Genomic DNA, 26439 nt, shown 5'->3' on the forward strand with positions numbered 1-26439 from the left:
AATAGCCACCGAGTTGGTACTAACCAGGCTCAACGTTGATTTATTCGGGTATCTGAGGAGAACCGGTCTGTCAACGTGATTATGCCGTATACAAAAGGATATTACGAGAATAAATAAATGCATTAGTTTCTATAAGTTGGAAAGCATACCGCACTTTGATGCACTTTGGTATATTTGTTTGTAAAAGCAGGTAGTACAATATTAACATTGTTACGAATATTCAACTCATGACATAATTTATTCAACATTACTTCCCTCTAGAAAAATAAGTACTTCATTCTTTCTGAAAGACAAGTGTAACCCTAACGCTCTAATGCCTTACACTCACTCAATATTTATTGTCGACGGAAGAAAAAGAGCCAGAAATCTTAACATTCGCAAATGTCCTTCTAGAATATTGTTCGCCGCATGTGAATGTTGCAGCTAATACAAACAGATTCTGTCTTACGTATTAAGCCGTCTATCAATCAAACATACCCCCCACCCCCGAATCTTGTTGACTGATTAAGATCGATAGAGACCGCGAGTTGCGGATATTATCAGCAGCTGGCATGTTATGCATGAAGATATTGGGGTATACTTTTTATGTTTGTTTATATAAACATATCTACAATTACATACGCGCGCGTACACGGGTATACATAAACATCCACTTATATTGCTTATATATATATATATATATATATATATATATATATATATATATATATATATATATATTATAGACGGAAATAAAGTACAATAATATGCACAATGTATAAATTATATATAAATATATATATATATATATATATATATATATATATATATATATTTATTTATTGAATATATATATATATATATATTTAAATATTCAATATATGTACGTATATAAATTCATACAATATATATTTATTTTATATATAGAAAACATATATAAAATGTACTATACTATAGAAAATACATATGAAATATATATAAAATATACAAATATATAGGTATATAGGTAGATAGATTGATAGATAGATAGACAGATAGGCACGAGAGTCGTTCCTAACTTAATTGACCTTTTTTTTAAATTTATAAAAAGACGTACGACGGGATGAGCAGTTGCATTTAAACAAAGTTTGCTTTTTTTTAAGCTTTGATATGACAGTTATATTGCATTTATACAAGACGAATGATATCCTATAATGTTTGTGTGGTCTGTCATGCAAATATGGTTGAAAAAGATTGTGCAAAAAATCGTGCCGAAATAAATGAATCGTACAAATATAATACGACCAGGATGATTGTTTTATTCAGAGCTGCAATTCCAAAACTGTCATGCAGGCATCTACACGTTCGCAGTTCTCCGATGTTGTGTAAGTGCACAGGTTTGTGTGAAATACGCATTTAACCGCTGTTATCTCCTCATGTTTTGGCTATCTATCCGAAGCGCGCTCGCTATATACTTACTTATCTCCGTCATGCTAGTGCGGTGATAAAACAACGTTAGTGCGTGCTTTTCAATTGAATTCCCCTGCTGATAACGCTTACACTATAAGTGATTACAATTTTGTGTCTAGGTTAGTTCGACACACACAGACACACACACACACACACACACACACACACACACACATATATATATATATATGTATACACGTATACAAAACACACTATGTAATTTATTAACTGAACTGTATTATCCTGGGGTCCTCATTTCGAATCTCGCTAGATGAATCCACTCCGATGAGTCGTAGATGACGAAACACGTGTCAGTGGATAATTATATTTAAAAAATTATATATATATATATATATATATATATATATATATATATATATATATATATATATATACCGCTCCCCATGTGGGGGTCCCAAATTGGTTAAAGGGAAAATTATTCCCAACTCGCATTTAGTTAAAAATGCAGTTTCGTACATAATGAATTCATTCAAAAGGTATCCCAAAAGTAAATAACATCTCTCTCTTTCTCTCTCTCCCTCTCTCTCTCTCTCTTTATCTCTATCTATCTATCTATCTGTCTATCTATCTATATATATATATATATATATATATATATATATATATATATATATATATATATGGTTACAAAAGAAGTCCTCATATATATGTATATATATGTGTGTATATATATGCATACATATATGGATATATATGTGTGTGTATCTGTATATGTATATACATCTTTGTATATATATATGTGTATATGTATATATATGAATATATTTATATATATATGTACATATATATATGTATATTTATATATATGTATAGCTACATATGTATATCTATCTATCTATCTATCTATCTATATTTTTATATATATATATATATATATTAGGTTGATGCGAAAAAATGTATTTTGATATTCAACTATGTATATTAAAACGATATATATATATATATATATATATATATATATATATATATATATATATATATAATTTTCTCTTCATGCAAATGCTTCATGAATTACTGCACATTTCTGAACATATTTCAATCAAGGTGAAATACGCCCTTGTATATATTATAAGCTATATACATGTGTGTATATATATATATGTGTGTGTGTGTGTGTGTGTGTGTGTGTGTATGTATGTGTGTGTGTGGGCATAAAGTACTTGAAAAATGATAAACTGAAACCCTAGGGGCATATTTCGCCAACCATCTCATTAAGAATAAATCGTCTGTTATAACACTGAAATGCAGAAAAAAAAACGCATATTCCGAAATATTTTCTCTCTTATGACAATTCTAATCAATTTTTACATTTCTGTGTTCTACTAACGATTTACTCCTGACGGTTATGTTAGTGAAAGGGGCTCCTTGTGTATTAAGAACAAAGGGCTATACATTTTGTATATATATATATATATATATATATATATATATATATATATATATATATATATATATATATATGTATATATATATATATATATATAATTCACAGTCATGACTTTTTATTACTTTTTAAATGTTTTTTTTTTCAAAAAACCTAGGAAATATATATTAACAATTTCATGCGGTTATATAAACGAAAATAGTAATAGAACTCAATAGTTTGAATTTAAGGCGGGGGCCATTACTTTTTTAAATAATAACTAATGATTATAAATATGAACATATCAAGATATATATATATATATATATATATTTATATATATATATATATATATATACCTATTTATACGTATGTGTTTGCTTAAATGTGTAAATTTATACATCTCCCTCTCTTTCTCTCTCTCTCTACACACACACACACACACATATATATATATATATATATATATATATATATATATATATATATATATTGATGAGGCGATTACGGTATTTGCTCAATTAAGGTACAATTAGCAATTCTGTTCTAAATCTTCGATTTCGATAAAATTACCGAGTCTGACTTTGGTTCTTTTAAAATCCCTTAATATTTCGCTATAATTTTTAAAAAAAGTAAGGAACAATCTATAGAATGTGTACATATATTTTCACTCACGTAAAATTACCACCGCAGTGTCCATTTATAGAACCTAGTTTTATTGGTAGATAAAATGTCTATAATTGTATTAATAGGACTAATCCAAAAAAAAAAAAAAGAAGGAAAATAAGAAAACGATTAAAGTAATCGTTTTCAGCATTAGCAAATTTTGCAGAATTTTTCTTTCCTTTCCTAGACCTTATTATGCAAAACCTCATAATTTTTATTCTTCTGAAGCACTTTTGGTTTTTATTAATTGTACATATGACGCCTAGTTTCTAAGGCGGCTTTATATTCGAACGGCGATATACGCGTTTATTTATTTTTTTTCGTTTAATACCATTGGCGTTACTATATATATATATATATATATATATATATATATATATATATATATATATATATATATATATATATATATATATATATATATACATATATATATATATATATATATATATATATATATATATATATATTCTCTTCTGCTGAAGATTGTGTTCTCCCCCCCACCCCAGATTCTTTGTAAAATAGAATCAGTAAGAAAAGAAAAATGTGCTTCAAATCTATCAGACCTTTTCCGATGTCATTACTTATGCGAACCCCTCGCTTTCGCTATGATGAATATCGCAGTAGTATATCTGTAGCCATTCAAACAAACATATACTAGCAGATGCACCTGAACTATCATACACATAAGCCTTCCTGTGTAAGAGTAGACGTATAATATAACTATTCTATGTATTATTTAGATTCATTTCCCCTATTTTCTTGATCGGAATAGTTTTCTAAAGAACATTTTGATGGATCAGATTCTTACGGTACAGTTATTTTTTTTTGTTTTCTACATGGTAGTCACCACTTATCAAGGCCGGGAACCACTCGGGGATAAGAGTTATGGCGTGTACAGTAACCAATGGGATAATATCGTGGTAATATTTAGTAATGGAGATTTGATAAAGTGTCTTACTTAAAGGGGGCAGCTTATCAGGAATTTGTTTATGTTTGATTTGAAGACATCCAAGTTGTAGTCAGGTGGGAAACAGGCAAACGGAAGAGAGTTCTACAGGCGTGCACTTCTTAGAAAGAAAATGTGTTCATGGAGTCTACGTTTAGATTTAGGCACAGATAAAGAAAATTATGACCGGTTTCAGCTAGGGTGTTTTTCGTGAAAGATTGGCGAGGGGGGCCAGAGATTGGAGCTTAGGCGAGCACTTGCCATGGAAAATTTGTTTACATGAGTTAGATCTTACCAAGGCCCTAAGACCACTCAAAAAAATGGTTAATCAAAGTCGTGTGGTCACTGGGACAACAGGGTAGTGATTGTTAACGGTTGAAATTAGATAGATTTGGGTTATATAAGGGGCGAGTGATCAATCATATTTAAATCTAGCTTCAAGACGACCATGTTGTAGTCAGCTTTGAAACAGACTAGCGGAACAACGTTTTACGGGCGAGCAGTTCTAGGATTTATTTTTCCTCATATAATTTGTGCTTTGATTTAGGCACTGGATGAACAATGGTGGCAAGTTTGACAGTAGTTGTAGCTAGCAGTTTAGTAAATGTTATGCAGAACTGGACCCAAAAGTGAAGCTCAGAATAGCACTTGCCATGAACAAAATATGAAAAAAGAGACAGGCTTGTAGTGTCTCTTCTGTGGGATAGAGGTTGCAAAAAGTAATAAAATAACGTAATCTACTAGACTTAAAAGCTGGTTTTGGTACTCACTCAAGGCAAGATAGGGTACTCTGAGCAGATCGTATGAAGACGTGAGTTCTGTACTCTATTTAAGGGTGTACTATTCTCTTATGGATGTAGAGGGTTGCGTCCGGGGTAAAATACCTTCTGGAGCAGTAGAATTACGTATTCATTTTTTCAGCTACTCTTGCAACAAATACGATGTTAGTCTTCAATTTCTGGCCAGGGATGAAGGTTGATCCTAGAACTTGGCGATATAAAGTTTTTATTTTTTAAGACTGGGGCCATTCATGTAACATTTTGAAAACAAGTCATATTGATTGTCATTAAGTATATGGTATATGTTGAGATGGTTAGCAATTCCTAAATATATCACGGATTCAAGTAAATTACATCGAATTCATAACTGAGTAATTGGTCTCTACTGAGATGCAGAAGACCAATCTCTAGTAACAGAGTTTTAAAAGTTTATTTAATTAAATTTCTAATGCATAATATATTTCTATTTTGAAAATACGCAAAAATATAGAGATAAAGATTAGTCGGCACTATTTCAAAACGATCGTTTTTAGCTAATATGTCTAACATTTTCGCCAAAAGCCAAAACAATAGAGAAATAGATTTGGCATATTTTCTTTTACTCTTGCATGCAAATATATAATAAAGTCTGCAAAATATATCGTGACTAACGCTGTTGCTTTAACCCATTTAAACACAAACTTTAAACTTTCATAATCCGCAATGATTTAAAGATAACTGGGATTCCTCAGCCTTTAAAAGAGATTGTTTCTTCCGATAAAAAAAAGTATTTTAACAGCTTTCGTCAATAGAAAAAAGACAGAACGCCATTCCTCACGTGTTTCTTATTCTTTCATGCTAATATATCATAGAGTTTTAGAGATATCCTTTTTAAACTTATAATTTATTTCTTGAACTATACTTTATGATGTTCTTTCTCTAAACTACAATATATAATGCTCTTTTCATTAACTATAATTAATAATGTTGTTTTCTAAAAGTATAATTTATAATGGTATTTTCTTAAACTATAATTTATAATTTTCTTTTCTTAAACCATAATTTATAATGTTGTTTTCTAAAAGTATAATTTATAATGGCCTTTTCTTAAACTATAATTTATAATGGTCTTTTCTTAAACCATAATTTATAATGTTGTTTTCTAAAAGTATAATTTATAATGGTCTTTTCTTAAACTATAATTTATAATGTTTTCTTAAACCATAATTTATAATGTTGTTTTCTAAAAGTATAATTTATAATGGTCTTTTCTTAAACTATAATTTATAATGGTCTTTTCTTAAACCATAATTTATAATGTTGTTTTCTAAAAGTATAATTTATAATGGTCTTTTCCTAAACTATAATTTATAATGTTTTCTTAAAGCATAATTTATAATGTTGTTTTCTAAAAGTATAATTTATAATGGTCTTTTCTTGAACTATAATTTATAATTTTCTTTTCTTAAACCATAATTTATAATGTTGTTTTCTAAAAGTATAATTTATTATGGTATTTTCTTAAACTATAATTTATAATTTTCTTTTCTTAAACCATAATTTATAATGTTGTTTTCTAAAAGTATAATTTATAATGGTATTTTCTTAAACTATAATTTATAATGCTCTTTTCTTAAACCATAATTTATAATGCTGTTTTCTAAAAGTATAATGTGTAATGGTCTTTTCTTAAACCATAATTTATAATGTTGTTTTCTAAAAGTATAATTTATAATGGTCTTTTCGTAAACTATAATTTATAATTTTCTTTTCTTAAACCATTATTTATAATGTTGTTTTCTAAAAGTATAATTTATAATGGTCTTTTCTTACACCATAGTTTATAATGTTTTCTAAAAGTATAATTTATAATGGTCTTTTCTTAAACTATAATTTATAATTTTTTTTCTTAAACCATAATTTATAATGTTGTTTTCTAAAAGTATAATTTATAATGGTCTTTTCTTAAACTATAATTTATAATGTTGTTTTCTAAAAGTATAATTTATAATGGTCTTTCCTTAAACTATAATTTATAATGCTCTTTTCTTAAACCATAATTTATAATGTTTTTTCTAAAATTATAATTTATAATGGTCTTTTCTTAAACTATAATTTATAATTTTCTTTTCTTAAACCATAATTTATAATGCTGTTTTCTAAAAGTATAATTTATAATTGTCTTTTCTTAAACTACATTAATAATGCTCTTTTATTAAACCATAATTTATAATGTTGTTTTCTAAAAGTATAATTTATAATGGTCTTTTCTTAAACTATAATTTATAATGCTCTTTTCTTAAACCATAATTTATAATGTTGTTTTCTAAAAGTATAATTTATAATGGTCTTTTCTTAAACTATTTATTATAATTTTCTTTTCTTAAACCATAATTTATAATGTTGTTTTCTAAAAGTATAATTTATAATGCTCTTTTCTTAAACTATAATTAATAATGCTCTTTTCTTAAACCATAAATTATAATGTTGTTTTCTAAAAGTATAATTTATAATGGTATTTTCTTAAACTATAATTCATAATTTTCTTTTTTTAAACCATAATTTATAATGTTGTTTTCTAAAAGTATAATTTATAATGGTCTTTTCTTTAACTATAATTTATAATTTTCTTTTCTTAAACCATAATTTATAATGTTGTTTTCTAAAAGTATAATTTATAATGGTCTTTTCCTAAACTATAATTTATAATTTTCTTTTCTTAAACCATAATTTATAATGTTGTTTTCTAAAAGTATAATTTATAATGGTCTTTTCTTAAACTATAATTTATAATGCTCTTTTCTTAAACTATAATTTATAATGTTGTTTTCTAAAAGGATAATTTATAATAGTCTTTTCTTAAACTATAATTTATAATTTTCTTTTCTTAAACCATAATTTATAATGTTGTTTTCTAAAAGTATAATTTATAATGGTCTTTTCTTAAACTATAATTTATAATTTTCTTTTCTTAAACCATAATTTATAATGTTGTTTTCTGAAAGTATAATTTATAATAGTATTTTCTTAAATTATAATTTATAATTTTCTTTTCTTAAACTATAATTTATAATGTTCATTTCTTAAACCACAATTTATAATGTTCATTTCTTAAACCATAATTTATAAAGTTGCTTTAAATTATAATTAATAATGCTCTATTTTTAAAATATAATTCATATTCTTGTTTTCTTCAACTAGAATTTATAATGTTCTGTTTTTAAACACTATTTATAATGTTGTTTTATTTAATTAAATTTTATAATGTTGTTGTCTGAAACTATAATTCATTTTTCCTAAACTATAATTCATAATGCAGTTTTCTTAAACTATCATTTATATTGTTGTCTTCCTTAACTATATCGGTCCTGGATATGACCTTAAACTATATCCAGTGGTGAGGCCCTAGCTTGTGGGCTTTGGGGAGTGTGGAGCCGCCCTTTAATTACCATTGCTCCCAAGTCCACTCTGACCCGGAGTGGTCGTACCTGTTAGGGTCCCAACTATGGATTGAATAGAAACCGACGTGAAAACAACATATATATTCTATTAAAAACATTTTTTCTTCAAAATCTTTGGATTTGGCATTAAATAACCCAAAAAGGGTTGATATGCCGTAAAACAAAAACAACCAACCAAATCCTTAACTATAATTTATAATGTTGTCCATTTAAATTATAATTTATAATGTGGTTCATTTAAACTATAATTTATAATGTGGTTCATTTAAACTAGGCACCGCCAAAACTGGGGGGGTAGGTAAGTACTTTTTGCCGGACCGTATTTTTAAAAATCTTCCAAATATCAGGTAATTATCCGATTAATACGAAATTTTCAGCGATTATTAAGAGAAGAATGAACTTTATTACAGTGTACTTATTTTTCATAAACGATATTTATATATACTTTTTTTTTCTTACAAACCCCCATTGTTTTGAGGGAGTACAAATATGCTTAAAATAATCATCTGAAACTGAACAAAACATATTGTGTTGCTGTAAGGGACGGAATTATAGATTAAAAAAAGTGTTTGCATACCTTATTTTGACGTCTGAATATCAGAACTTCGATTGTGTTTAATTATCCCGCTTTTGAGTTTTGAAGTGTAAAATTCGGTGAATATGTTAAGTAAAATAATTAATTTAAGTTAAGCAAAACAAGAATTTTTTTTTTAATATTTATACGAAAAAAGTCATTTTAAAATCTTTTATTAATAAATTAACAGTTTTTTTTAGCGAGCCGAATAATGCATGACCATTTTTAAACAGAGCATGCTTTGACGAATCGATACAAAATAAATTCGATAAGTATTGTGCCCTTTGTGTTAAAAATAGCATCATTTTTTCGATCCCGTTTGAAAACGTTTGCCGCCTTTCGACGACGGTGGACCAAACGCGCTGAAATAATTGTTTATTCTGCTTTAAATTGCCTCCCCCACTCTTTTGGGGAGCCTGGCTCCCACACACATACACATTAAAAACCAAACTCATACAAATGGTCACCCATCTGGTACTGGCCAGCCTCAGCGTTAGTAATACATTGAAATTTTCGTCACTGAAAAATAAGATTTTTTTAGCCTTGTTTGGTCTTCCATAGTTTGCTTTTTATCAAATACAAACGTAAACATTGTCGATCTAGACTCTAGATCGACGCGAAGTAACTGGTTGCCTATATGAATAAGTGGAATTATTTGAAATCCAGGTACTTATATTATAATATTTTTGCATATTCTCATAGAAAATAATCTTAAATCTTAGTTAGACAACAAATAAATAAATTAATTATTTCAAAAACCTTCTTTTTAAATATTTATGTACGTGTTTGTGCAAGACAAAAAATGTCAATTGTTAACATTTTGGGAAAATTCAACATTTTAAATTTAATTAAAAATAGTAGAAAAAGTTTTACATAATTCGGTTTTCTATATGATAAAATTCAGGTTTTTATTATTCTGGAAAAAAAGTTACTCAGAAATAATGGATTTTAATAAATGTAATTTCGTTTTAAATAACAACAACTTGATTTTTCGGCCATTTTTGGCGGGGCCTAATTTAAAATATAATTTATAATGTGGTTCCCTAACAGAAACAAAAAGCAATACCTCATTAATGCTTCACACGTACTAATGTCTTTTGCAAAAAATTATTGTATTTATTCTATGAAATACACAAATTTTCCTTCTACTTTTTTAGAGTGAAAGAATGAAAAAGTTATAAAAAGATGCTGTACAGATACCGCTTAATAAACGGATGTAATCTACTAATTCGCAGTTTAACTAATTTACGAAGTGCACTTTATAGAGTAAAATACCTTTTTTGTACTTCAGTCATTTCAGTTTATTGTTTACTGTCTATTAACGGTGTATATTTACGGATTATATCGAATATATATATATATATATATATATATATATATATATATATATATATATATATATATATATATATATATATATATAATTATATACCCTGGTCAAAATCATTAGACCACTTAAGAAAGTAAGCGTTTACGCATATTATCGAATTTTTAATCAAACAAATGGTTAGAGCCATTGCCAAAAGGGAATATATGATGGAAAAAAATGAAATCTGCTTGATTCGAAACATTAAACTTAATCTTATAATTATTTTTTCAAAAACAAACATTTTCCCCTGGTCAAAATGATAAGACCACCGATAATTTATCTAACAAAAGGCAATTATAAATTACTAAAAAGGGTCTCAGTATTTAGTATTGCATCCATTATTACAAATTACTTCAAAAATTCTCTTCGGCATGCTTTCGACTAAGTTTTTCATCAGTTGCGAAGGAATTGTATCCCATGTACTGAAAACTGAATCAGAAAGTTCCTTATCGAATCATACTGGGACCCATCCTTGAACACTTCTTTTGCAATCTATCCCCAAAGATTTTCAATCGGATTTAGATCCGGACAACATTCTTGATGATCTAACAATTATATATTATTTGAAGAAAAGTATTCTTGTGCTTGTCGAGAAGTGTGTATCGCAGCGTTGTCTTGCTGGAAAATCCAATTTCTTCTACACAGACGTGGACTTTCAGTTCTGATAGCAGCATTCTCAAACATTGAAATGTACTTCAAGATGTTTGGCGACCTTTCACTACTTGCAGCTTTAGGGTCACAGCTGACGAGAAAGCACCCCAGATCATTAAACACCCTCCTCCACTATTCCAAGTTGAAAAAGTCTCTTTGGGCACATTTTTATCATGCCAATACTGTTGAAATCCATCTGGACAATCTAGATTAAACTTTTTCTCATCGGAGAAAATTACATTTTCCCACTTCTTTTCATCCCAAGTCTGGTATTTGGCGGCATATATAAGTCGCTTAGTTTTGTGCTGTTCAAGAAGACGTGGTTTCTGCAGTCGCTTTAAATGATTGAAACACTTCATTTTCAGATGCAGTCTTATGGTTTTAGGGCTACATCTGCTACTGTTTGGCTTTTCAATCGACTTGAGCTCATACTGGAGGGGTTTCTTAACTTATTCTGATACGGCGGTTCAGTGATGGAGTTATTTTTTTTTGTCGACCTTGACTCTTTTTGTGGCCATATTTATCTGGATTTCTTGTGATGAGCGTTTGAAATTTGTGATGAGCGTTTTGCTACGATTCACTTCATTTGCAATGGATCTATATGAGAGTCCACCCCTATTATGTTCCAAGATTATTAATTTCTCAAACTCTGATAATGATTTCCCTTGTGCTATTTATAATTTAGTAAGATGTTTTTCTTGTTTTTTTTTATCAACTAACAAGTTGCTTTTAGTGACAGAGAAAGCTTTTCGTATTCATTTTTTTTTAAAACTAGCCGATTTTAATAAAGTGGGCTTATTATTTTGACAGGGTGGAAATGTTCGTTTTTTAAAAAAATAATTATTAGATAAGGGTTAAGGTTTCGAATGAAGGAGATTTCATGTTTTCCCCATCATATTATACCTGAAGGCAATGCTTTCAACCATTTGTTTAATTAAAATTTCGATATTATGCGTAAACGCTTACTTTCTTAAGTGGTCTTATGATTTTGTCCAGGACCATATATATATATATAAGTTAGGAAAGCAATTCATTCAGGGCATGAAAATTTTTAAACAAAATGTTTTTAATGTAGGATTTAAAAATAAAGGTACAAGATGCAAAGTGCACTTTTATAAATTTTACAAAGTAAGACATAACGGTTAATTTAAATTGAATCAAAAAATTACCTTAGGTATTCTACATTCTGTTGGCACTTTAAAAAAATCATGGAAAATGTTATATCTATATCATTAATTGCTAGATGAAAGAGGACTATTATATATATATATATATATATATATATATATAAAGATATTAATGAATCGTGCTATCAACCAATTTGTGCTATCAACCAATACATCATTAGCTTTAGTATTATATTTACTATTTGACATAAATATATTCAGAGGTTTTACCTATAACCACCCACTACAACGATATTCGTTAATTAATTAGTTTTGGCCTGCCAATTCCTGTATTACGCATTTTGAACACATTTGATTGTCTGTTTCCCGAATGTTTTGTGAATTCACAATTTTTATCTTCAACTTCTCAATTCTTTCCTTATATGAGGTGCTACCCAAACGTTCGAGAATTTGAACAGCGCGCGCGAACCAGCACTAGTACTGACTATTGCCGCTACCATTCGTGAGCAGTGCCCTCTGGGAGAGATCGCAATAGGCTTATCCAAGCGAAATTACTTCAAAGGAGACTGTGGAATCTAGGTTACAGCGGTAAGTCATATGTTATTTTTCATTGAGTTTATGTTCAACGAATTTACGGGTACCGCTAAATTTGATTACATTTGGAAGGAATAACCATTTACCGTGCAGGACTCCGATTAACCGACAATTGTAGAGCGTTTATATTCTGGCAGATGAATATTTTATGTATATATTTGCTGGACGCCCTACGTTGCCCAATTGTACACTACGCTTAATCATGCTATTTTAAATCATGCAGATTGCGTATGTATTGTTATATATATGTATATATATATATTTATATATATAAGAACAAGGAATTAATAAATCATGTTAAAACACTTTGAAAAAGAGTTAAAACATTTAATTTTACAAAAGAAGTACAGAATGAGTGGATAGCCCTAAATCCGCGGGGTTTCGAAGAAATACTTTTCTTCTCATCAGAGTTTAGGAGATAGCAAAATGCGGGATCGGATTTTACGTACGAAAGTATTTTATTAAGCTACAAGTGAGTCATAGACCTTACTTGGTAACAAATATTGAAGTAGAGGGAATAGGGTGAAAGGAAAAGTGATTCCACCTGAATGTATTATCTGGTGAAGGGTAAAATATCGAATAATGGTAAAATAAAAATAAAAAAGTTGATAAACATTTTCATTTCCACAAGAAAAATCCAAGAGATTCGTGTTATTGGAAGATGGTTCAAATAATCCAAATGGCAGAAACCCGTGGAATAATTTACAAATGAGTACAATGAAAAAGTGAATGCGTTCAAATAATATTATTAAAAGAAAGAGACTTTGTATTTTGAAAAAAGAAATTGAGAGATTTTAAAAAACACGACTGTCAGGGCTGGGTTAAGAATATATATATATATATATATATATATATATATATATATATATATATATATATATATATATATATATATATATATCATAATCTCGTTGACGCATTGGTTCTAATAAAATCTGTTGAGTTTTATTACTACCGTATGTGTGACCATCTGCGAATTCATGGCGATGTGTGATCTCTCCGCTTATCTCGGAATTTGTTTCTAGTCTTATTGTACACTTCACTTGCCACTGGTATTTAACAATGTCGGCTCAGTAATGGTGTGGTTAGAGATTGCTGACCTCCTGTCACAAATATTTCACGCGCTGAGAGTCCTTAGTGGGTATCCATAGTCTGTCTAAGGCTAATGGAGCCTGCGTATATATATATGTGTGTGTGTTAAGAGAGTCTGGGTTTGAAGATGAAGAATACGAAATTTGAATAATAATATATTCCACTATAATGCCTTATTATATTATATATTTTTTCATTCATAAATTTTGTGAGGCACGCGAACGCTTATATCGCAAATAATTCAATATTAATATTTTTTGTAAAATTGCATTGTTAAGCTTCCTAATGGATCACTTTTAACTTGTTGGTTGCTATCTTACTCTTGCTTGTTGCTGGATCTCAACATGTTTGAACCGAAAGAGGGACTTAGCTGTCGCAAAAGCTAAGACTCTGTAACATCATCTGTGTAGAGATACTCCCTCAGGCATTTTCTATAAATATGGCCCCGTGGCGATGGAAAAGTTGTGACGTGCGGAGGCTTGAAATGCTGGAAATATGTAATAATTGATCTCAATGATCGTCTTTAGTGTCATATCTGCTTGAGCGTGTGAATTCACTGGTAGGACTAAAAACAACAAAAAAGTCATTTTTAGGCTCATGGACTTTAAGTGTCTGAGAGAGTGGCACTCGTCTGACAAGAGGTTGCAATCATTACATGTGTATATATTTATATAGAAACTTAGACATGCATCACCTCAAAAAGAATTTTAAACAATGGAACACGCCACCAATACTTTTGTAATGATATGATACCGGTATATATTTCTTACTTTCAATTTTATCAAGCTGATTTGCTTTTAAATATTTTTTGAAATCTGCATGCATTATACCTATGATTGTTTTTTTCGTTTTTGATCGCGTTTTGCTATCCCCTTTTTATGTAAGTAAAAAAATAGGTAATTAGTTATAAACTAACAAAGAGATTGTGAAATTTCCTGGTCGTCAGAAATGGTTTCAAAACGTGCAAATCGCGCATGTTTGAAACACGTGCTTTGTGGTCACGTTGACAAGACATACGTGTGATTTCTCAATATAGGAAAGAGTTCGTAGTTAGAGGAGAATCAGATCAGTCAGTGGGAAAAAGCAGAGAGGTTTAGACCGTTTCTCAGTTAGAGCAAGGACACCCTTTAGGAAGCGAGAGGTTTTAGAGGTAATCATGTAAAATTTGGAATCCCTGAAATACAGAATCATGTCCGACCAGTCGAAGAAATAAACATATCATCGTGTGTTTTTATAACTGCCGTCTTGTGTTGTGTCATTCCACCAAAACAAAGGTAAAGTGAAATTGTATAACTATGAATTTATATTCATAAAAATGTACAACTGTTAAAACGTAAATGTCAAACGCACTCTCGATCTATCTATCAAGATATTCATAAATCTCCTCTCATTGAATTACATGCTAGGCTCTCCTATAGTAGCCTGCATCCTATCTATTTATATATACAGAACCGTCTCTTTCTTTATATATACCCTGTTTTTGTCTCAAATAAAACATGAACATCGTAAGAAAATATGAACACTCACAACAAATATATATATATATATATATATATATATATAATATCTAGCATCCCACAACATGATCACCCACATGAACACACTAAGACTCTTCCTAATACGAACAGTCAACACCAAAGAATAATACATACGTCATCTTAATACCACCCATTACATACCACTTCAATTCAAAACAATACGGCATGCAGGGCAGAAGCACGTAAATGAGTCATAGAAAGGAAAAAAATCGTAAGGCAATGTGTCGACTGTCAGCTTATTTATTCTATCTCTAAAGTAATCATTGGTAAATATTGTCAACAAAAATCTAAAGCTTTAAATCATTCCGCCTATTAGGAAGCCACGAGGGCTTTTATGTCAAGTCGAGATGGGTTCACGCACGTCGCTCCTCGTTAACCTTGTTTCATAATTAAAGCCCACGTTGCTCTTCTATGAGACAATATTTGTATTTCATGCTCAAGTGTCTACTCATTATTTTACTGGTGTGTCGGATATTCGGCAGTATTAGGAAATAACTCAGTTTCAGGTTTTATGTTATACGTTATATATATATATATATATATATATATATAATTATATATATATATATATAATTATATATATATATATATATATAATTATATATATATATATATACATACATACATACTATTACTTTGATAGTCATAATTTAACCACTCAAGATAAGAGTTAAGAGTTGGGTAGATGGTAAAACTAGGTCGGTTGCAGTGGAACTTGGCTTAGGGTAAAATGGACGATTCGATAGGAATTTATTCACTCAAGTGTTTAAGACAACCATACAAAATCTGGCAAGAAGCAGATAAACGGTGTTGCGCGCTTATAAGACAAAGAGTATTAGGAAATAAACTTTTCTCCTAGAATTTTCGCTTAATTTTGGTCGAAGTTTGGGAGAGAGGAAAGTTGTTAACGCTTGTTTCAGCTAGGCGAGAATTTATGGTGAACGGTGTGGCGGGGGGTATAGATTGGAGTTAAGTTGAACATTTGCATGAAATATAGATAGAGCAAAGAGAGACTCGCAACGTCTTTTACTTAGAACGAGGGGTTAGGAAGGCAAAAACGTTATCGCTCAATACACCTCGAATACGGTTTTGTACCTTGTCAAGACAACAAAGGGTACTTTTCGAAGTTCTCACCCTGATGTGTCAACAGTACTTCTGTTTAGGCTGTATGTGACTTCCGTGCATACAGATTATTTTGTCGGGGGTAACATACTTTCTGAAGTGAGAAAAATAAGCGGCTTCCCCTTCTTCGAGTGTGATCTCTCTTCATTTCCAGGTCACGGATTTCTTATTTAATCGTAAAATACGCCTGTTTGTCTGCTTACCGTTTCTTCGTCTAATATTATTATTACGATTCCCCTTTTATTCTTCTATATGCGCTGTTCGCACAGTTTCTAGCTTTTAGTAGACATATATTCTTATTGCATTGCAGGGGAAAACCAGGACGAAGCACTTTAATTATCTTACTGTGAGACATTAATTAAACACATCTAGTGGTGTGTTGATTGAATCGGTCTGGTGAGCATTTGGCAATACATCACGCTCTATGTAGGAGGACACCGAAACATCCGTGCGCAAAGTGTAAAAACCTTACGTTGGCATCTCCCCCGGCTGGATATACGTGCAATTGGATACCGTTTATAAATAAAATATTCTTTCGACACTTCTTGGGAAATAACTGGTTACAAACACAGGGTGTGAATGTTGTACACAAAACATATCTCCTCATCCTTGATCCTCGAAGCACGTTAAATTTTATTTTGTAATAATTACGGTATAGTTTATTTTCTTAATTACTGTAGTATTTCCAAATTTGCTAGTAAGAAATAAAACCTCACTTAGTAGATACGGTTAGTTAACGCTCCAATATTGCGAAAATAAAATATCGGTTGAAGAGAAAACAAAATCAAGCAAAGAGACACGAAGAAAAATACAAGGATGGAATACTGTTGCCATATATGGGCAGAAGCTGCTAAAAACAGCCTATCCTGCCTTGACAGAGTACAACATAGACTTCGTGGCTTAGTGGGGGATGCCCTTTTCTCTTCCCTGCAACTTCTCTCCCACAGAAGAGACGTTGCAAGCCTATCTTTGTTTTATCGTTATTTCCATGGCAGGTGTTCGTCTGAACTCCAATCTCTGGTCCCCCCCTCGCCAATCTTTTACGAAAACAACCCGTCTAGCTGCATCCACTGTCAAAAACTTTCCCCACTCTTTATCTGTGCCTAAATCAAAACGTAGATTCCATGAACAAAGCTTCTTTTTTAGAACTGCACGCCTGTGGAACTCTGTTCCGTCTGCCTGCTTCCCACCTGACTAAAACTTGGATGTCTTCAAGCCCAACGTAAACAAATTCCTGATGAACCGCCCCCTTAAGTAGAAACTTTATTAAATCTCCACACTAAGGTACTGCACTTACAATGGCCCTTACCCCGGAGTGGCTTCCGGGTCTTGATAAGTGGTGACCACCTTGTAAAAAAAAAACAAAAAAAAACAAAAATACACTCGAAATTATAAATATTGATGAGCAAGAATGAAGTAATACAAAAGTAAAAATAGCTAATGTAATTAAAATGAAGAAAAAACATGGGACGTGAAAATAAACCCCAGCCTCTAAAATCCATCCCCATGCGATTGCTCTTGCTCCCATCTCTTTTTTTTTTAGATATTACTAAAAAATAAATCCCTCGATTCCAATTTTGATGAGTGAGGGCGAAACATGTTAATTGACTCGTTTGGATTTTTTTTTCTATTTCCCTACTGTTATTTTTTTGTCGCTATCATTTTTCCTTTTCCCCTCGTTTTTTTTTTTTAAATATAAAATGAATTCCGAAGGAATACGTCTTCCTTTAATGATTGCCTTAATAATGTTTTGTACCACCAAGAAAATCGTGAAATATATATATGTGTGTGTGTGTGCGTAGTAAAAACGGAGCTGAAAACGTGTCGCTTCAAGAGTAAAAATTGGCAATGCTCAACTTTCCTCACTCCCTCTCTGTACCCAAAGCAAAACGAAAAAAAAAACAAAAAAAAAAACACACACTAAACAGGTGAAACGTCGTAGAGGTTTGAGATTTTTCCACCTCCGACAACAATTCGTATTCTAAATGATATAATATACGGCACATTTTGTTGATCTGCGAGATTAGGCAAGGTTTGCTTGATGGATGCTTCCTTGATGATCTATCCACCGACACATTTGCACAACTCAGCGATAGAAATAGGTGTGTCTTTCTGGGTGAGCTTGTGCTAAAAATTAAGTAATCAGATTTTTTTTTTCATGGAAAGCAATATAGAAATGTAATGTCTATATTGACCCTTTCCATATATATATATATATATATATATATATATATATATATATATATACATATATATATATAGTAGAAATGGTAATTAATCAAAACCTGAAGAAAGTGATCAATACTGTTGTAGAGCAAATATGCGTTTTATTTTTATGACCGTTTTTTCTTTTTAGTTACACTATTGTTTCAGCTACGTGACCGTTTTTTGGTCGTCACGTAGCCTGCTCAGACTTTTACAGAAATGTTCGTTTATGGTGGAACATTTCTGTAAAATCTTAGGAGGCTACATGACGGCTAAATAACGGTCGCATAGCTGAAACAATGATGTAACTAAACAGAAAAAAAAAACGGTAATGAAAAATAAAACATATGTGTGTATATATATATATATATATATATATATATATATATATATATATATATATATATATAGGGGTCCCAATAAAATGTATACACTCTTACAACTTGCTACATGAATACGCTATACCAAATTTCCAAGAGATGTTTAGGAATAAAGAATGCAACTTTCAGCAGAAGAGTTGATTTGTTTGGTTGGTTGTTTTTGTTTTACGCCATATCAACCCTTTTCAGATTATTTAATGCCAAATCCAAAGATGTAAGAAAAATTTGTGTATAGAATATATTTGCTGTTTTCAAGTCGGTTTCTATTTAACCTATACTTTTAATAGAATATATTATTCGTTTTCAAGTCGGTTTCTATTTAACCCAGAGTTTGGTCCCTAACAGGTAATATTACTCCGGTCAGAGTGGACCTGGAAGCAATGGCAATTAAAGGGTGGCTTCACACTTCCCAAAGCCTGCAAGCTGGAGCCTCACCACTGGATATAGTTTAAGGTCATATCCAGGACCCCAGCAGGATGGAGCACTTCCACACTATCATAACGTGCGAGTATATCTTGATAGTAGCCTGCGAAACAAATAGTTAGGACGAGGAGAAAGTATCGAGTACTGTCCACACTCACCGGATTTGACCTCTCTCATGGATTTTTCCTTTTTTTCAGAGAGGGATGTGGGTGTGGACATGTTAAATACAGAGTTCAGACCACAAAACGAGCTACAATGAGAGGGTTGAAAGCAACCATTGAAAGAAGATGTGTCAACATACGAATTAGACGGATTAGACATGCTTTCGATTCAATCAGTAAGCGTTGTCAGCTGTCCATGGACCACAATGGCCAATAATTTGTACCACTGTCGATAATTAGCTGGTTTCTATATTTGTTCACAGCATTTTGATGTATGAAACATTTCTTTTTCATAAGAAATGTTGGTTTTATGGCCATTTAAAGAGCGTATGCTTTTTATTGGGACACCCTCTATGTATTGTATAAAAAATAACTTCTGTTTCGTTTTAAAGTGAGGGAAATATATAGAACAACAGGAATTTTCGCGCAAACAAATGAGATCTGAAATTACAAAAAAAGTCTGAAATAAGTTTTGTTTTTGTACGTTTTGAATATTTATTTTTGCAATTTTTCTATAAATTATATAATAATAATAGACCCTCCCCGTCGCATTCGATATATGAGTGTCTCAGAACAAAATTCAGTTTCGGTGTTCATGACCCTCATGGGAATACAGTCCCGCAGAGAATTTGCAAATTTGGCAGCGGACAGTACTCAATAAATGGTTTGATGCAATATTGTTTGGCTTGTCAGTCGATTCTTTCTTTATTTCTCTTGTTTCACTTAGTTTTTTGTTCTCGTTTATATTCAAATCCCACCAGGGCATTGCGACATGTTCCTCGCCACAGTTTTCTACCAGACTTTTTTTCGAATAAGCGTTGCTGTAAGACTGTTATTACGTTTAACCTTTTATTTGCATCTAGGGGCGGCTAACCTGTCTTTTTTTTCTGTTTCGGCTTACTTTACACGAACTTCTCAGAAACCAAACCACTACTTTACTGTGGCTAATATTTGGATATTCCATTAAAAATCTCTTTTATTCCTTAAAGGTAGGTTTTACTTATTTTACGGCATTTCAACCCTTTTTAGGTTATTTAATGGCGAATTCAGTGATTTTGAAGAAAAAATCTTTAATAGAAAATATTCGGGTTTTTCTTTTTTTTCAAGTTGGTTTCTATTTAACCCATAGTTGGGACCTCAACAGGTACTACTGCCCCGAGTCAGAGTGGACCTGGGACCAATGGCAATCAAAGGGTGGATCCACACTCCTCAAAGCCCGCAAAGTGGGGGTTCACCATAAGATATTGATTCAGATCATATTCAGGACAATTATTTCTAAAGCCTTTTTAATAAATAAGTTTAGACTATAAGTTCCTCTCCCAACTAACAATGTATATCTTTCTTTTCTTTTTTTTCATCACTAAGTTTTACTGGAGCCCGGAAAAATAATTAATCCTATTTCGGCTGCGAATGCTATGTGACTTTGAATATTTGGACATGGTTTAATTCAAGGGAAAAGTAGCCGCGGGCAAAGTTTGTCTTGACAAACCTTAAAATTCGAGGATAGTATCTAGGCAGTTGGTTATGCTAGAGGGGTTTATACATCCTCACGCCACGCTTTCCAGACTACGTTCTTGAAACTAAATAACGTACACCTCAATTCAATACACACACGCACACGGTAGCATACACAAAAATCCACACGCACACACCCACACAATCACTCACGTGTATAATGTAATTTAATGAATACGTTTTAAAGTGATACAAAAGCTTATCTCCCCCAAACAAAATGTCACCAGAATAATATTAAATCACATTTAATATATACACATAATAAACTTCGCACCCACAACTTTAATAAACCTTTGAAGTTTAAACTCCAGTAAACATCTTTATATATAAATGGACAAACGGTGTGTGTGTGTGTGTCTGTATGTTTCGCAAAACATTTCGACAGATCCTCAGAAGATGTGTATAGTTTTACAGCTCCGTCCCTCGGACGACAAATATCGAAAAAATAGCCAAAACATTAAGTACACCCCTAATTACCCAGACAAACCCGTCAAGCAGCAAAATTCCCCCGCTTTATGCTTAGATACAAGAGAGCCTTCTTCTCCAGTAGTTTCTTCCCCATAATCACTAGACTTTGAAATTTCCTTCCAGGGACCTACTTTCCCAAGTGTACTAACATGCAGAAGTTCAAGTGTAACGTGAATCGACATCTTGCTGCCCAACTCCCCACATTGTACCTCTGTAGCGTATGTCGCTGTTAGTAGCCCCCTACATCAAAGTGGCTATGTGCCTTGTTTGAGGTGAAAATGTAATGAAAACAAACATATCTTCACTCTAAACTCGACCGTTTTGTAAAAGGTGGGGTCGTTTTTTCAGTCGACATTTTGGCAAGCTTCTGATTGACTAGGCTTAATTTCAACGCTTTCCATTTACGGTCGGGGCCTCAAGACATCGGCTAAAACGTCAGATTCTTTGTCACTTTCTTTTCCTTCCTCGCGTTATGGGTTCGAGCCTGCCTGCCTGCCTACTACCACTTGTTTTCTCTCCACCCACACTGCCTACAGTTGTTTCACCTACCCTCCCGATACTTCCAATTCTTTATCCCTCGTGTGTTCCTTACTCCACCCGGCCAACACGGGGGAACCCCACTACTACCACATTTTTGTAACCACCCACCCCGGTGTTCCTTACTTCACCACTTCGACACATCCGGGCAATTCCGGGTACCCTCGCTAGTATAATATATAGTAATAGTTTAAAAGCCTTTTTATGTGCATGTCTATTTAAGCTTACAGCCAACAATTAATACTATACAAATTAAATGAATCCGGTAATAATGCAAGGAATAGCTTTTCCAAATAAAAAGGATAATCAGCTGAAGAAAACCCGCGATCTAAGTTCTTATTCATGCTTATTTCCCATATTACATAAGAAAGTCCCTGTTTTCTCGGATGAGTTTACATTAGTATATATTATACGTTATCGTCACTATATTGACTGTTTCCCGTAAGCGGAAAAGATCTGTAAATAAAAATGTACCGAAGTGTTGACATAATGAAATAAATATTGGAGAGATGAATACGACTTTAAATTACAGCAAAATTACTGTTAATTTACATTGATACTTGGCCTTCGGGCCAAGATCAAAGTGTTTCTCACACATACACACACACACAAAAAAAAATGCACACACAACATACAGAAATGAATATACAAATTGTACATAGTTAAATTTTACATTGAACGCTGGGGTTACTAGTTAGATTAGGATCCACAGAGTGATTCAGGTATTTTGGTAAATGTTGCCAGTCAAGAGTAAGACTTCAAAGTCTCATCTGTTACATAGTCAAAAAGACCCTGTACCCTCCCCCTCCCAATTTCTTGTAGGGCCTTGTGCCTAATTTTGTTGAATTGAATTTTTTGTGCGTTTTTTATGTTCAATTTTTTTTCTTTCTCAATAAAATATATAAACAAGATCAAAGTGTAGTATCTGTTCTTCAGATGCTGCACTTCTATTTCTTGTTCTCTTTCGGTGGAGGAGAAATCCTTAACGACTGAGACAATTTTTATTTTTGTACCTTTTCTCCACGTTAAAAAACGACTCTGGTGTCTAACTCTGTCCCGTGGGGAGGCATAGTAAATAGGTACATTGATAGATTTATATATCTATAAAAGTTTCATTTTGTGTGAGTGGAATTTTCTCAACCTATATACTCAACGAATTCCCGATTCACAGATATGAACGTTTGTATATAGAGCATTCAACCATGTGAGAAACATTGTAATCAGTTTTCATCCACAAAAAGAGGTAGCCAAGAGGTCAGAATTGAAAAATTGGTTGAGAGGCGGGGGTTCAAATTTTTCTCTGTTAAATGTTTCAGGAATTTCCATGCGCGGCCTTCACGCATGTTCCATACGTCAACTTCTTTATATTTAAAATAAGTCGGTCAGAAAACACTTTGTAAAGCACGTGTCAAGTTAGTCTAATAATTATTGTACTTGACTCACTGTCTTTAAGTTTTGGTTACAATCTCAGCTCGAGTATGTTTTTAATTACAAAAAGTAACAAACAACATCAACAACAACAACAACAACAACATAATCTTCGCATGCACATGTTTCACTTTCTGCATTAATTAAAATATAGCGTTTATGAGTATTTACGACCAGGCAATGCCTTGAGGCCTGCTAGTGTGTGTGTATATATATATATATATATATATATATATATATATATATATATATAAAATGATCAACTATTTTTCTGTATTCCACATGCAAATCTCTTATGCAGAGTGACACAATAGGTTACACTATATTATTGAGCTTACTCTTCATGAATATGCCGCAGGCGTGTCTTATCTGGGAACTATATATTGCATTCTCTCCTAGAAGCTCTTTTGACGCCGTCTCTGACCTCTGAGGTTTGATTGAATTTACTTTATCTAACATTCATTCTATTGAAGTTTAATTTTGAAAGGATTCCTATTAGACTACTGTGGCCTCACCTGTATTTCTATAGAGAACTACTTTACAGACAATTAATTCTCGTATCAACCCGTGTTGGATTATTGTTGTCACATTCGGATTACTTTGCCAAAGATCTGTGTCAGTTAATTTCTTCTTTTGAACTGTTACATCTTTTTCAACTGAAATGAGTTTTTGCTTTCTCTCTGCATATTTTATCATATGTTTCTCTTTTTACTGACGCTTTTATGTTTTCTTATCCATTTCCCCGCTGGTTTTTTTTTCTCTTCACTTACCAACACTCCTCGTTTTTTTATCCCTGCTTGTTCTAATAATCCCAATACATTCACTCCATATTTTGTTTCGATTTTACATTTCCTATCTAAATATTCTTAAGCTTGTTTATCTTGATATACCCATACAGTTTTATAATGTTGTTTTTCTCATCTTCTAAGGCCAAGCATTTAGCTTCGTAATGTTATCGTCTTAAGGGCTTCTTTTATTTTTCCTCTCATTTTCGCTCTTATTGACTTGAGTATATAATAAAGTTCTACGCAATATTTTCACATAAATGTAATTTTAATTATAAATTACTACTCTTAATCGGGTTGAACTTCTAAAGAAAAAATTCTATTTTCGTAAATTTATATTCTACATTTCATTCTCGTGAGAATTCGCCAGGCTGTTGAAGTAGATACTAAACATTTGCGCATAAAATAATATCTTCGTATATTACTTCATGTGATTAAATGAAGTAGTTTTATATAGTGAATGAATGGAAAAGTCTGTATTCCAAAGTTCATGATATTGACCACTTTATAATTATAAATAGATATACACAATATATATATATATATACACATATATTTATATGTATATATATATATATATATATATATATATATATATATATATATATATATATATATATATATATAAATTACTAAACAGATTTCCATGATAAACAACTGATGCTCCCCGCCATATTAGGACTAACATAAATAATGCAGCGATTGGAACTGATGAGTTGACTTGCAAGCAATGGGCGTTTCCGAAAAAAAGTATTCTCAATCAAAGACTTGTTTCTTTTCTTATATAGTTTTAAAGATTGTAAGCCCTCGAAGACTCACATTTGTTCCATCTTTTGCTCCCCTTTACTTTTGTCCCCTCTCTCTCTCTCTCTCTCTCTCGTTCTCTTTCACTTTCTCACTCTGTCTTTCACACATATACACACATATATGTTTGCTTATAATATGAGTGTTTGTGTCTACGTGTATGCATGCGATGTTCACACACCCTGTCTCATTAAAAACATATTATGCGTGGCGATGTCCTTGGTAATTCAATAGTTGTATTAAACTCCGACTTAAAAACCACTGAGATGTATGGGTCGGCATGCTTGCCGACGTGAATGCATTCATGCAATTCTAATTCGATTTACCATATGCACATATTTATCAACAGAATATGCGTCCTCTGTCCTTGGGAAACAAAAGTATTGGTTTCAATCTTATCAAATAACCTTTGAAACGGATACACACACAGGAGCACGTGTATAGATTTGTGCATGTATGGTTATCAGCAGACAGGTGTTTTGTCACATCTGTATGCATAAATGTGATAAAAATTTTAGGCAAAGATTAGACACAAAACATTACTGAACATTGCGCTTTGTAAGATATTTATATGCATTAAGTTTCGACCGTCCTTCAAATGATCCTACACAATTTCGAGTCGTTATTACTTGGAATTCTTGAAACATATTAAAATAATATTGTCTATATTCGTTTATCATTATTTAATCCATCCCACTATTAATCTCTCTGTCTCTCTCCATATACATATATATATGATTTATAAAACTCACTATATCTGTCTATGCGTCTTCAGTTTTTCAAACTATCGCTTCCGAAACAAAAAGTCGTAGAGCGGCGTCAGGGGCTTAAAATGAATGGATTTTTACGGGTTGTTCTTTTATGGGCCTTTCGCCTGTAAAATAGATTTAAAGGAGTAAAATAGGCAAAATTAAAATAAAAAAAACAGCTGTTATACATTTTGTATAATCATCTTAGTTTATTTTTGATCAGTTCACATATATGTAACGTTGGTGCTGTGGCAACGTCACCAATTTTTAA

At 31.6% G+C, this 26439-nt stretch overlaps 1 protein-coding gene across 9 annotated transcripts in view; it reads left to right on the forward strand.

Annotated features, from left to right (window-relative positions):
* The window catches only part of LOC145263135 (zinc finger CCCH domain-containing protein 10-like), a 714599-nt gene that overhangs the window by 82997 nt on the left and 605163 nt on the right, over positions 1-26439 (forward strand). For 2 of the 9 annotated variants that reach the window (XM_080120101.1, XM_080120093.1), the window contains exon 2: positions 12795-12955. The exons of the other annotated variants lie outside the window; for them this stretch is intronic. The gene's annotated coding sequence lies outside the window, so the exon portion shown is untranslated. The remainder of the gene's footprint in view (positions 1-12794; positions 12956-26439) is intronic. 9 annotated transcript variants of the gene reach the window in all.

Source organism: Euprymna scolopes, chromosome 38 (genome assembly GCF_053919585.1).
Source record: "Euprymna scolopes isolate OS-2025 chromosome 38, ASM5391958v1, whole genome shotgun sequence".
In the NCBI taxonomy this organism is placed as follows: Eukaryota; Metazoa; Mollusca; class Cephalopoda; order Sepiida; family Sepiolidae; genus Euprymna; species Euprymna scolopes.